The sequence below is a fragment of the Pogonomyrmex barbatus genome, unplaced genomic scaffold, assembly GCF_055798465.1.
Source record: "Pogonomyrmex barbatus isolate J1 unplaced genomic scaffold, ASM5579846v1 scaffold14, whole genome shotgun sequence".
In the NCBI taxonomy this organism is placed as follows: domain Eukaryota; kingdom Metazoa; phylum Arthropoda; class Insecta; order Hymenoptera; family Formicidae; genus Pogonomyrmex; species Pogonomyrmex barbatus.
Window position 1 is genome coordinate 3,451,814 of NW_028297110.1, and position 15,139 is coordinate 3,466,952.

Sequence of the window (15,139 nt, forward strand, 5' to 3'; positions counted from 1 at the left end):
ATACGTAAAACAAATTCCGAACATTCTATTCGTTAAATCACATTTTAATAAGCAGCCGACAAGTGATTGTTTATTATTTAATAACAACGATTCTTTATCATTTCCATCTCGAGAAAGCAAGCGCGCAAAGTATATATCTTCATAAAAAAAATACGATCGTTTATCATACGGGCTAATAGTCGTTTACTGTGCAAATACAGCAATACCTTTGGTATTAGCTAGCATTCGCCGCGATTGCGTTTCGGAAAGAAACGTGAAAATACGTGGAGCGACGTAGTACCGCCAACCGTTCGTACGAAGGCCGGTGAGTGAATGATAATGGACTGACCGCGCGTAAACACCACGTCACGCCGCGCCACGCGCAAACAAAATAACAAGGCCGCGCGCAAAAACAACAATATTCGCACTCGCGAAATATTTAACGCGTATTATAAAATAACGAAACGTTAAATAATCCCCACTCGTTACGCTTTCAATATTTTTCGATGATTGGTATTATCGTACATTTTCTACTTCCAACATGTGAACATGTTACAAATTATGCTGTACCTTAAGTTATCTAAGTTATCTAAGATATTTATCTAAGTTATTTAAAATAAACATTTTCTTACACCTAAGATATATATCTTATTTCAATAAAAAATTGTGGTATTAAATAATCGGTTATTCAGTTATTTTTGTGTGTATTTTAAAATGATATGCAAACTATATTTAATTAAATTGTTAATTAAATTATGTCTATAATTTATTATTTTAAAATCGAGATTGTAAAATAATGTGCAAATTGTCAAATTAAATTGTTTAAATAAATATTCACTTAACTATCTTTTTTATACGAATAATCAGATGATGAAAACAAAACGCCATTGCTATTATCAAATCATTAGCTATTACGAATTAATTGCAGTTTAAACATTATGCAGATCAATAATTGTTGATTATTTAGAAAAAATAATTGCGATTCGAATACTATAAATACTATAATACTATAAATTGCGAAGCAACTTCTGTCATCTGTCCACTCAAACATTGCTGTTCAAATAATGTCGCAGCGATTTTGTTTGTAACATTTTGTGAACTACATAAAACAAGCAACAAACCTATGCGCGATGAGCTAATTTCACCGCTCTCTGTGAAATATTTAATATATTCAAAATATATGCCAAATAAATATTTTGTTCCTCATGAACGAATTCTGACAAATTTAACATATCTTGTGCTTTCTTTTATCGATTCATTATTTTTGCGTTTTAAAAATCAATTTATACTTTAAAGATATATATTTTAGATATTATATTTTAAAAATTAAAATTTTTTAATTATTCATATAAATTAATATATTTAAGATTGTTAACTTTAATTAAATTCATATGTTAAGAAAACTATCCGACTAATTAATCAAGAAAACGAGAATTAATTTGTGTAAGAAGTACCATTTCATGATTTCAAATTAATCTTGAGAGATTGGTTTCTTTTTGATATGGATATAATTATTGTATTGTCTGCAAGAATTGTTTGTGCATACTTTAGTGCATGCAAAAATGATTGAACTGGTTTTATCTGAGACTTGATTCTTACGATCAAACTTAGGACTGGCTACATGCCATATTAGAATTTCGTTTGAAAGAGTTACGAGGAGAAACTCAATTCAAAAATGGGCGGTACCATGCTTGGATTTTGTGGTCAAAATTTAAATATATATGATCAAAGTTAAAAATTATGATATTTTAAATTACGAAACAGAATGAATACTGAAAAATTCTAAAAATTCTACAAATATCTTGCCTCTTTAAATTTCATTTTATTTCATTTTCTAAAAATGAAAATAAAGTTTATATCTTCATAAAATTGTTCTTTTTGATAAGTGATGATATATTACTATTTCAGTATTGCTATTTATCAATATTGTCAGTTATATTTTACCACGAGCGACTTTTGCGATTCCGAATATCGTAGATAATATCGTTTTCGCTAATCGCATTTAGATATATCTACGTCAATTCTAATTATAAATTTATCTGTGTAAATTCAATTTACTGCACTATTACGAAAATCAAAGCGTACGTATTTCCCGCAACCGTCACGTTACGCACGTAATTTTATGCAACACTATAACGTGCGTCGGGATGTAATTTTTATAACCGCCCTCTCTCCAGGTGGTTCCAGGTGGAAAGCCGTATCTTTTTTTTGCCATGAAAATCTACGGCCAGAGGAAAAACTGCGGCTGCTGCTAAATCTTGCCGCAAAGAGATGTAGCAATGTACAAAAATTAAAAAATGCCAAGCACAAGGGCTATGTTGTTTTGCGTGAATCGCCATAATAAATTAATTTTATTACCGATCTGTGTATATCCAAATAAAAAAAATAATCTAGTACGTTTCATATAATCATTAAAAAAAAAATACTGACTTACTAAAAATTTTGCTCTAACTGACGGTTTTCATCAGATGTGACTGGCTAAAAACTTTATTTATATCCTATATATAGGATATTAATCCTAAATATAATTTCCTGACATTGATGTTACATTTTATTTATCACATTTGGTTTCTCATTGTTATCTTTCTTTGCGTCTTATTTTTACATTTTACAAACCAGAAATATTTATCTTGCACACACGATGGACTCTGCTCGCGTAATCTCGGGTAATTCAATTAGAGATGCGATCAAGTTATAGCTATCGATACATGGAACGTGTTATCGAGATACTTAATTGGAAGTGAAATTTGAACGCTATATTCTCTTACGAAAAGATTTATCGAGATACTGTAAAATCTGAAACGCTTGAAACAGTCGAACACGGAATTAGAGTAAATTGCAGAAAAATAAACTAAGTAACGTGATTTATAAACCTGTTGTTTTCTATTTTGACCAAACGTGATATCCAATAATATCGTAGTAGTAATATCAAATTTGTTGTTTGATATAAATACAAATAAATGACATATTCTATTAAAATCCCTCAAAATACTGAAACGCGTGACTCTCTTCTCAATAAAGTCGGAAATCAGTACCTGGAAGCAAATGAAAATGTAAAACGAATCTGATCATCGCGAGGTGAATGCTCTCTCTAGACATTCAATACACTTCCGGAGTTATATTAATAACGCTCATCATGTGCATTCATGAGAGAACTATTACATAATAGTAGCGATTTTGAAACATTTCTCACTCAAGAGCAGAGAACATGTAATAATGCATAATATAAACGGTACAAACTGGAAGGAAATTACAAATTTAGTTATTGTATCTTGAAATTTTAGTATTAAGAGAACAAAAATATATTTTTTTCATTTTGAACATTGTAAAGAAATTCTTTCATGTTTCTGTTTTTTAGAAATTTATTAAACACATGTATAATTATTTTTCTACGTCTAATATTTTTATCATTTTCTTTAAATCACTGAATCGGTTATTTAAAATTTTGTTGAAGCGTATTTATTCCATTCTTAATTATTTATGCCTTAGGAATTGTTAGTAATCTTTTTCCAAAGAACTCGGAAATGTAAATTAATATATTTATCATATAGCTTTAATCTTTTAATAATTTAAATATTAGAATTTCATAATCAGAAATAACATAAAATAATTTTGTTTAACGCGCTACACAAATAATTAATCGCAACAATTTAACTAACGCTAATGTTATTCCAATAAAATGTATTACAATCTAACAATACTGAAGCCACACACGTTGTTGAGAAAAACATTACTGATTTACATGAAGCTTTCCAAGCTTGAAAGCTCTTTGTGTGATTCACATAGATCACTAAACATTTGTAGTTTAATACTATTAAATATTAGAAAAGAAAAAAACGTATATTATATACTTATATATAGCATATATAATTATATTGTGATGTGTGTGTGTGTGTGTGTGTGTGTGTGTGTGTGTGTGTGTGTGTGTGTGTGTGTGCATAATTATACTATAAAAAATAGAAAAAGAAAGAAAAATAAACAGATTATGGCAATAACAATAAAATAAAAGAAAATACTGTATTATTCTTTCGTCTTGTTACAATTTTTGTTACAATTTTTTAAAATTTAATTGTAAATCTTCTTTAATTAACATTTTATTAAAGCTGCGTTAAGAAAAAGTTATTTAAAGTTAAATAAAAGGTAAGATATTTCTGTAAAATGTTTAGTTCACCAAAATACCTAATAGATACTTTCAGACTTCTTGTTAAACTAAACTTTATTTAAAATTGTTCTTATGTGAAAGGAAATGCGAGAAACCTCAGACGCTCTGTATTTGAAGCTTCGCCAAAGCTTCCCTGTATATCTCGCACTACTTTTTTCCGCGCATGCGTTTACCTTTTACAACAAGAGAACAATAATTTTCGTGAAATCCGCTGAATGTGTTTTCTATTTGGACGCACCGTGGTATTGGAAAATCGAATGACATCAGTCGATATTTTAATAGATATTTATTTTCATCATAAATCACCCGCCCTATACTATTCGTGTCTCTCTGATAAAATAAAAAAAAAGAAAAAAAAAGTATTGGACACGCAAAGGAACAAAAGAGAAAAGACACTTTGTAATTTCTCCAGTAACTTGTGACGTTTTAATATTTTTATATTAATAATATTAATGTTACAGTCGTTCATAAATAATAAAGTTACGTAGTACTTAAAAAATATTTTAAAATATCGCTTTCAGGATCGCAATACTTCAAGCTTCGTCTTGGAGAACAAGGCAGGCTTATTTATCTTGAAAACCGTAAGTAAAGTTTTATAGCGGTATCTTGAAGACAACATAAAAGCTGAGAAGATGAGCTTAAACGTCAAAGTCTTCGCGAGGCGTTTGTCTCATCTTATAAAACAAGAAATCATTTAACTTCTTTTACGTCATGGGTCTTGTTTGACAAAAGTCGAATATTATATCTTTAATAATAATACTCTATAATATTCAATCTTTAAATTTTATAATAAAAAAAATCTCCTTCTCTTTCTGATTATCAATGTCTGAAAATATTTTAATATGTTGCCCTGTTTGAAAATTTTCAGTTAGATATCATAAAAAGAAAATTTAATTAAGATAAGTCTTAAAGCATAGATTTTTATAAATTAAGCAAACATATTATAAAAGAGACAGCTTTTTTTAGCGGATTTAAAATGTTATATATTTATAATACTAATTCTTGAAAAAAAATTTGTTTATAACATGACTCATCCATTTACATTTCAATATTTTTTTATTGTGTGGAAACTGAATCATGACAAGCCATTCTTTCTTGACATAATCCAAATGACTCGTTTCAATCTTGCACGACTACGAGCGACGAGACAAGTAAAATATGTAGCAAAATATAAAGCAAAATATAGAGTAAAATAAGTTGTACTTTCTCTCTTTGAGTCCGTACACGTACGTGTGACAAATGATGCCGGTAATTGTAGTAAACGCGTGGAAACATGTTACACGACTGCTCATGAAGAAAATTCAGACGCTGATGTTTTCATTTTCCGATTTAAGTATTCGAATAAAAATATGCAATATGAGATATTATGTTAATTAAAATATATACAAAAATGTATATATTACATATTTCAAATCTTTATATTTGGAAATCTATCTCATAAAAATGCAAACATCACGTGAATATTTATGTGACGCTCTAATTTGATTAACATAAATATTTTTTTCAAATAAAAGCATCATAGCATCCCTCTTCCCTCCTCTCTCTCTCTCTCTCTCTCTCTCTCTCTCTCTCTCTCTCTCTCCTCTCTCTCAGAATTATATAGTAGCGACAATACTTGTGGAAATTTCGGTTCAGAATGCTGTATTGTCAAGCGCAGTAATTAATTTGTGAACACAAGCATACAAGAGATGCGTCGCGATATGATTAAGCAGTATTATATCATTACCGAGAGAGCGGAAGTTAGACCCGCACTGAATCTTCGCACCTTGTCAGACATTGTATTCGAGCTATTTGGGACTTGGTTAACTCTTGCTTAGGGATATGACGTTATCACAACAAAACTCGAATATATATCCCTATCGCTCCTCCGACATTCTTACAAGATTTATTTGAGCTTCTCTAACCTTTTGCATAAAGTTTAAAATTTTCTCATAAAAAATTTAATCACGCCGTAAGTTCTTTTTGTCTTAATTTTTGCGAAAAAAATCAATTAACGTATTTCAAGTAATTTTGTCAGAGTTAATATCGTGGCATCGTAATTTAATTGCGTTCGATAAAATAGTTAATTCCAATTAAAAGGAATTATATAAAGAAAGTGAACTTACAATCATTACCTTCTCTCATTACACTGTGCATTGCTTTCCGTAACGGAATTCTCCGATTCTCCGCTTCACCGAAAGTGCTGGATTGTAGGTAAATGCAAACGTGCAGAATAGCCCGAGATGGAAACCGATAAAGCGGGATGTAATACGGGATTAGTGCGAATCGAATGCGATCTCTGATTAATAATTTCAAGGCGCCACGGCCGGGATAGCTGTATAATTGGATTCGCGATCGCGCGCGATCTCATCCGAGTTGTAAATTCTCACGTTTATAATATCGACATAGGACAAATGCTGAGCCCTGTCTAAATGAATATACATTTCTGAATATTAAAAGTAAAGAAGATGGACATTGCAAAGATATAAAAATAAGACACGAGAAGTAAAAAAGAGTACAATAAATGTACAAAATATAAGATTTTATGAAAGAATTATGTCATGTATAATAAAGGAGATAACTTTTAAAACTTTAATAAACCTTGTGTTATCTATTTTTCAGTAACGTATTTATAATATAAGACTAATGTCGAAATAGCACACAGAGGAATAAATATTTTGTTCGCTCATGCTGTCAATCGTTTGTAACATTTGCAGTTTATGAAAAATACATTTGTAGGAAAAATACATTTTCGATTATTTTCATTTCGAAGCAATTATCGAGAAATATAAGTTATGTAAAGTTATGTAAAAACATATGACTGTGTTCGTTACAGATTTATAATTATGTTTAGAATAATAAGATATTAAGACAATAAAATATTACTGTTGCAAAGTTAACAAAAGAAGCATAGAATTTTGATATTAAAAATCCATAAAAATAAGATTAATAACATTTCAAAAAACAGACGTAAGACGCAAACGATGTAATGATTGTAGATATAATAATTAAATACTTGATGTTCTTACACATACACATGCAAAATGTAATGCCTATTTATTAATAATAATAAATTAAGTTAATGTTACTTTTATTGACAATAATTTAATATCTAAATGGAAGATAAGGATTTCTTAAGTCCTTGATATTATTTTATGAAAGTATTTTATTTAAATACAATTATGAGCATTGAAGCGGGTATCCTTTCAAAATGATGGATTTAAACACGATGTACGATGACACGGCAGAAGACTCAAGACTTAAGTATTAAACATTACATCTATAGTCATGAGTCATGACGTAAATTCTCTGGGACAATTTATTCCAGTCTCGGATTGGTTCATTTATTATGCAAGATCATCGTGTCACTCTGATATTTTCATATAATGGTATAATACCATTTTAAATTGTAAAAACTTTTAATAGAAAATGTAATGTTCATGTAACATACAGAATAATTTATAATTTGCTCATTGTTAATGCAAAGTTTTCAGCAGTATTTCACGTAAGTTCTCAGCAGTATTTCATGTAAGAATTTTATTTTAATATAATATTCCTTTGATGATCTATTGTTGTGTATGTTAATTATGTTTATTATGTTTTAAACATATTATAAATTGTATAATCATTTAAAAGGGATTTGATTATTATTAGTTTTACTTATTATAATATAATATAATTATTAATTTAATTATTATTATTATAATATAATATATTATTAATTTTAATTATTGTTAACGTAAGCAACATTAACGTACACAAAGAATATTCAATTTCAGACTATCCAATATAAAAAAACTAGACACGTATTATAATAATATTCTAAATTTTATCTTAGACAAGAAATGATAATGTACTGCTAGCAGTGCATTATCTCGATCTAAATAAAACATACGGAAAAGTTGTAACAATATCAACAAATAGATCCCCTATATGAGTAATGTATATGAATCGACTATCGTAGAGGAGGCAATTTTATATGAGCTTCGAAATATCATCCTCGATCATATTCGGTCGCGATGGAAGATTTAAGAAGTGCCGCATCGACGTATTCCCGACGCGTCTCACTTTCGGATAAGAGAGGCTATCTTCGTACAATACCTCATCATCCGCGCGAATAGTATCGGGGGCTTTTCTCGCCGGGTCAATCGCAGTTTAAATTCCGCGGCTGTCGTATATCGATCCCTCCTCGCCTGTACGAGATTATACGTAAGACGTTTGATGTCTTGTCGCGGCTAATGGAGGTGAGACATTTTCGGCGAAATACCTCGGCTAAAGTGCTCGATTACCGCTCCGCCGTGTTTCCCGTTCGGCGCTTCGATCCATCCACTCACGCTTTCGGATGCGACAATAAATAGACCGAGAAAACGGGAAACGGGGTCTGATAGGCTTTAAGTACTGATCTCTCATCAGGGCTCACGACGACGAGCAATCGCTAATGCAGCCGGGCGGATATTACTTCGCGCACGGACGAGATCTTTATTTCTATCGTCGGGCGGAAGTAGACGGTGAAAAATCAGGGACGACAGGCGGGCGATCTTTATCAATCCGTTTATCCATATTATCAGACGCGACGAATCGGGACTCGACAATAAAGCGATTGCAAGAGTACCGCTTTTCATGTTTATGGAAATTATCAGTGTAACTCCACGCTGATCAATTGTATAAAACCGGCGCAGATTGAAATACAACTCGTCTTCAATCGACAAAATATTATTCCAAGTGGAACTGCGAGGGTCTGGAAGCAACGAAAACAACTCTATCGATCACCAACGTTAAAGCCCGGAGCGTTACTGGACTTATTTGAAAGCTTAACAAACGCTTAAGGTGAAAGAGGGTTAAGGAGCAATGACAATCTAACTCACTGTCGGGATCGGAACTTTGAAACTCAACCGCTATTTCTGCTGAACAAAAGCCGATTACTACAAAGTGATCCGACAGTGTTACTTCCCACCTATCTCTTTAGTAAAAATTACTAAATATTTTAAAACATTTTACATGCACGAATTAAAATTCTAAAATTTTATATGTGATCAAGAGTGTAATGAATTCAATTGCTAGCTGCATGTATATTTTAGTAATGTTAAACATAACATTTTTTCATTTACATTTGCTATTTTACTAAAAAAATTCTAAATAAATGTATAAAATTAAATGTTAATATTTGCAAAAAATTAATAAATAATAAATGAAAAAATGTTTGATATCAAAATTTTAATGTATAATTCGATTTTTTATTATCTTTAAAATATGGCAATAATTAAGTGAACATGAAATATTGATAATTTTCAAAGAGTTTTCCAATAATTATTTTCTTATAAGACGTTTGAAAGATACATTTTTTACATCGTAGCTCACGATTGATGTACTTTTCGTCATTACCAAAGTTTTTATTATGTGTGCTCACGATAAAGCTGTTGGTCTTCAAAGTAGGTTGTAACCTTCGCACGCAAGCAGGGTAAGCGAAGCTCATGAATTGGATGCGTCAGAGTGGATGAGGCTGCAATATTCAGATGCTGTTAGGGAGGATTTTCTCGTCCGCGGCGAATATACTTTGAGCAGTCTTGGATCAATCTGGTGCATTCAGCCGCAGTGTTGGGGTGGTGCCCAGATTTCGAGTCCGATTGTCTTTCTTGCTATGTAATGCTATGTAATGTACCTATCTCTACTGCTGCTTCATATATATTTTTATATTGATAGAACAGTATGCAAAGTTATGAAAACTGACAAAACTTTATTTCACTCCAAATAAAAATAATCGTAAAAAAATTAATTTAATAATTAAAAAATATAATTATTTACATTAAATTAATATTTTTACAGCTTAGATAATGTTACAGCTTAAAATTTATGCTTATTAAAATTAAAATTTTTGTATTATTGATGTTAATAAACAAATATTTTCTTATTATCTTTCATATTTCTTTAATATTAAGGCCCTTTTATCTTTATATGACTTTAAGCGTTATTTTATTTCTCTATGAATATTTCATGATATTTATATATATATATATATATATATATATCTGTGATATTATATATAAAAAAAATAATTAACAATTAGAAATTCAGTAAAGTCACAGTTTTTAAATGGCAGAGTCGAATGAATTTTTATACCATTAATTTATGGAATCACGGTCAAATAAATTGGATAAATAAAAACGGAATGTGTTAAGGATGAATAGAATGTACGAGTCTCATTGTACGAGTCTCATGTATCGTGTGCGTGTATCAAATAATTTGAAGCAACGAACATCCGAGTGAGTATAAAATTGAGAGAATTTTTCCAATAAATGTTACCTTTTCGCAACACTGCTACTTCCGATAATTCATTCCCTCCGTGTTATTGACACTGTCAGAAAGATAATTACTTCCACCGTTTTCACCGCTAGAATAACGAATAGCAGAAGAGATAACAACAAAAAGAGATAACAAGATTATACATTTTTCAAAAGGTAACAAGTATAGATGTACTTTTCGATTTCGCTAGTTTTCTATATAAAATATTTCATTGCTAAGTTGAACAACATACTTGATGCACACATCTAAAACTTCACTTACACAAAATTACACTGTCTTAATATTCTTGGGCTTGTCTTGTAGTTTTTATAGTAAACATTTACTATATATCTGATCGTTATTATAAATTTATAAACTGCAAGGTTCAGAAAAGAAAAACAAGTAGAATAACACAAGTAGAAATTTCTACAAAATAAGAAATAGGTAAAAGTGTTCGGAAAATCGAAATATCATGTCATTGATATGCAATATCGACGGGTAACTTCTTGTGAAACTTATAAGTACGAAGATATTAAAGTTACGATGAATTTGCAAAGATTATATTAAACAAGTATCATAGATATAACCGCGCCCAATTTAACACGTAGGTAGCTTAATACGTGAACAAATTCGCGGACATGTTGTCTTCGCGAGGCAAAAAGCCCAGAGTCCGCCATTACCTATGCGTTTTTAAACTGTTAACGCGAATTTAAGTTCGACGATAAATTTGCATCTGAATGTGGGAACGACGAGGACACGTTCGCGTCCTCATACGCGGAAAGATCGTAAAAAGAAACGCGCCCGTAGATTTATGTTTGTGCGGCGATCTCGCCTGCCCGTTCACCGGAAAAATTCAGAGTCCCCCGGTATTGAATCCTCCACTCTCGCGACTCGAGATGCGTATATTTCATAAAAGCCCATAAATTCCCGTTAAGGGCGTTGCCCTATGTTAAATAATACCGGCAACTTCGAGAGAAATTACCGCGGACGTTACATGCACTCCCACCGGATACGACCGTATTTCGCTTTAACGGCGAGCCGTAATTTACTGGTTTTCACTAATAAATATCCTTAATATGTACACGCTGTATATCTCTCGCCGGTAGCGCCATATATAAACCGGTGAAACCGATGAAACTGTAAAGACGGTTTATTCGTGCGGCACATCAACTCGTAGATATATGAATAATTCCGTTTGAATCAAATGCATGTGTGTCGATATATATATATATATATATATATATATATATATATATATATATATAGATAGCGGTGGCGCGTAAGTCAGCGTGTGCGGGCGAAATACAAAAAGATCTTTTGGGATCTTTTGAGAACCACGCCTTTCTTCCATCGCAAAATCGTCAATTGTATTTTCTAAGTAATAATTGCGCCAATAATTGTCAGTAGCCATCACGTTATTTTTTTTATATTATCTTAATCAAGATTAAAACATTTAAAAATCTGGCTAACTACAGGTCAGGCTGAATTTTTAGTTCATTTCAGCAAAGTCGTTATCTTCGTGTGAATGATTTAGCATGAGGAAGTTGTCATCTGAAAAATCTCTGAAAACTCCGTTAGTTAACCGAGTCGTTGTCGGTGCAACTATATCTAATTGCATTTCGTCCCGTATTGGAAATTCGTGTTGAATCGTCGTAACGTCGCGCGACAACGAGGCCATTAATCTTCCAGCCTTCGTCGATACCGTTACTGCGTCATTTATCAGGTTTCGTCGGACTGCAAGTCGTGAATCGTGACGTTTTGTGTTTCGGTAGGCACCCTGCGACGAGGGTTACGTTGTTCGTAGCGAGGGTACAGGAAGAGAGAACAGGAAAGACAACCGGCTGATCACCGGCTGAAAAGAAAGAGGGACCGGCGGTGCGCGAATGAACATGGCACGTGCTGCACTTTCTTGCATCCGGTCGTGCATAATACGTAATGTACGTAATGTGCGTAAGCCGGCTGCCGATAATAATAAGGACTTGAATAATAGCCTCGGACGAGGCAAAATTCAAGTAAAAGTAGTGGTTGAGGAAACGCGCTGTGATGCAAAAAGGTAATGTCAGGATACTACTCTGTTGTATCGCTTTACGAACATATGACGTTCTATCTTATAACGGAGTCTTAGTCCTTTTTAATGATTTCTCTAATTGATTACAGAAATCATTAAAGAGTGAACTAAGAAAAAAATGATTACTTGATTAGCTACTTTAAGGCAAGGTTGCGATACCTACAAAATAACTTACAAAGACTAATAAAAACTTAAGATGTAATTGTGCGTAATTAATTACATTTTCTATAAATATCCGGAAATATGGCAGTGTATTTTTTATCTATTTTCTAAATAAATTTATTTTCAAGAAAATTTGATAAAATAAGAGAAAAATGAATACAATGAAACAAGCTTATTTTTGAAAACGATATAATTAATTACGTAATGCTAATTATATTTGAGGCTCTTATTAGTTCATTATTATTATCGAATAAGTAGACGTGAAGACGTGAAGAAATTTCTCATTAATGAAATTATATAATATTAAAAATTAAAAATTAAGTAATTAAAAAATTAAATTTATAGAAAATGTAATCAAAGAAAAAAAATCATCATTTTAGGTTTACTTTAACAGAATTTTAATTTAATTATTAGAAATTTTACTTTAATTATTAGAATATATTCAAAGTTGAGAAAATTATAATTACATCGACGTGATAAATTTCTATTTTACTGATAAATTATTACTGTCCAACAATAAAAGCAGGATTGTCGCTATTTCTCTTCATATTATTCTAGATCAATAATTCTCACCATTCTGTTATTAGTGTCACCCTAAATACATGTCTCGTAGTATGCGGCTGTCTCTGCCTTTCATCCCTATTTTCTCGACTTACTTCTAACCTTACATTACACCCTTCAACAGTCGTCCCTTACATAAACATTGAAAAAAATAACTTTGATCTTACAAAATCCGTTAACAAAAATTCTGCGATAAAAATTTGTCATTGCATCTTAATCAAACATCTTTATTACAAATACCAACAGCAAAAAGCAATGCATATTTAACAAATCATATAATCATCATTTCTAGTAAATTCTGTTTCAAGTATGTTTTTTTAATTAAAAAACAAAATGTTCAATAATACCACTTGATTTTAGATGAGAATGTGATCTCTTTTACGTCGTGGTGGGACATTTCCTACGAAAGCGGAAGATAGAAAAACAGATGTACAATCCGTGCATACCACACAGCTTCTGGTGTCCGTCGCGTGAGATGTCCAGTGCGAGATTACGACAAATTTAGGATGCCGGGCGTTCGGAGTGCGCCGCGATGAATTTTAGGTATGTCCAGATGTCGTACGAAGTAAGGCCACACATTCCGCGCACCGTCGTGTCTATTGCGGTATCGTGAGGTGGAAGAGACCGAAACTTTCGTCGGCGCAGTGCACCAGGTGAAGTTATTCATCCGGGTCTCTCTTTCGCATTTAGTGTATCTTCCGGTTCATTAACGAGCTAGCTACGGTCTACCGCTTCGATTCCTTATCGCAGCCAGATGCTCCACCGCCTCCTAGAAGGTATGCAAATGAGGCGGCTCACCCCGTCGTAGTTACAAAAAAAGAAAAAAAAAAGAGAAAAAAGAAAACGAAAAAGAGAAAGATGAATATGCAACGTTAATTAACTTTAAAATGTCGTTAAATGGCATCGTCCCGATAAAGCGACTTTCCGTCTCCGGCCTTTTCCACGTTGTCTTCTTCCGTGGGACTTTGTTTAACGATTCACATATCGAGGAGAAGATGTTTTTTTGCTACGCTATTGTTACAAAAACTTTCCAGGAATAATAACGCGATAGCATAAAATTTAATTAACCGTTATTCTTATACGTCTGTAATTTTATAATAATGAGTCACGTATACGCGAAAGTGACTTCTAATTTTTGCAAAAATCGTCTGTTCCATAAGTTACTAACAAAGTGAACGTAATTCTAGCAAATGTAAATTGTTGAAATTTAATCATTTATTTAGCAAAACAGAAATTAGTAAAGACAAAAACATGAAGAAATATTTCGACACAGTATTTCATTGATCATGAATCGTTGATTCGTTGATTCGTTTAAATACAATTTACTATTTGCTCTTTTCGAATATTGGCGACGAGACAACGTGATAACAAAAGAAATCGCATGAAACTCGATTGAAAGAATCAGATTCGCGATTCCTCATACCCTCCCCCTGGACTTCCGGCTATCCGCGTGTGTAATACGTTATGAGAAATCTCCCCCGGGCTTCTATCTGGCGAGCTTTGCTTGCCAAGAATCCGCGGGCCATCGGATCCGAGAGGCAACCCCGTCGCATCGACCCCCCGCTCCCCCTGATCACCCTCAACCTCGCTACTTGCCGCGTTATCTTCATTCTCGATCGTAGATGTCGGTGTTGGGGTGACGCGCGCGAGGGCAACTTTAACGGCACGCAGGCGACCGACCGAACGTGGCTCGTACACGAGGGTGAACGCGCGCTCGTGCGCGCGCGTACTCCGTAACCCCCCTCCGAGGGGGTGACACGACGCTGCTCGACGTTCCTCATGGCAGCGGCGGTAGCAGCGGCGGCGGCGGTAGCGTTGGTGTGATGGTGGAGTCGTCTAGGCAAGGGGTGGGAGAGGACGAGGGGCCGCGTATATAGAGAACGAAGGGGATGAGGTGGAGGTAGAGCGGGACCATCGGTCGACCATTCGGTGGTGGGGACGACGATGAA

The 15,139-nt window shown here is 32.9% G+C and overlaps 1 protein-coding gene across 1 annotated transcript in view; it reads right to left on the bottom strand.

The window, feature by feature from the left end:
• Nucleotides 1-15,139, bottom strand: part of LOC105433512 (uncharacterized) — a 209,225-nt gene that overhangs the window by 97,991 nt on the left and 96,095 nt on the right. The gene's annotated exons all lie outside the window — the stretch shown is intronic.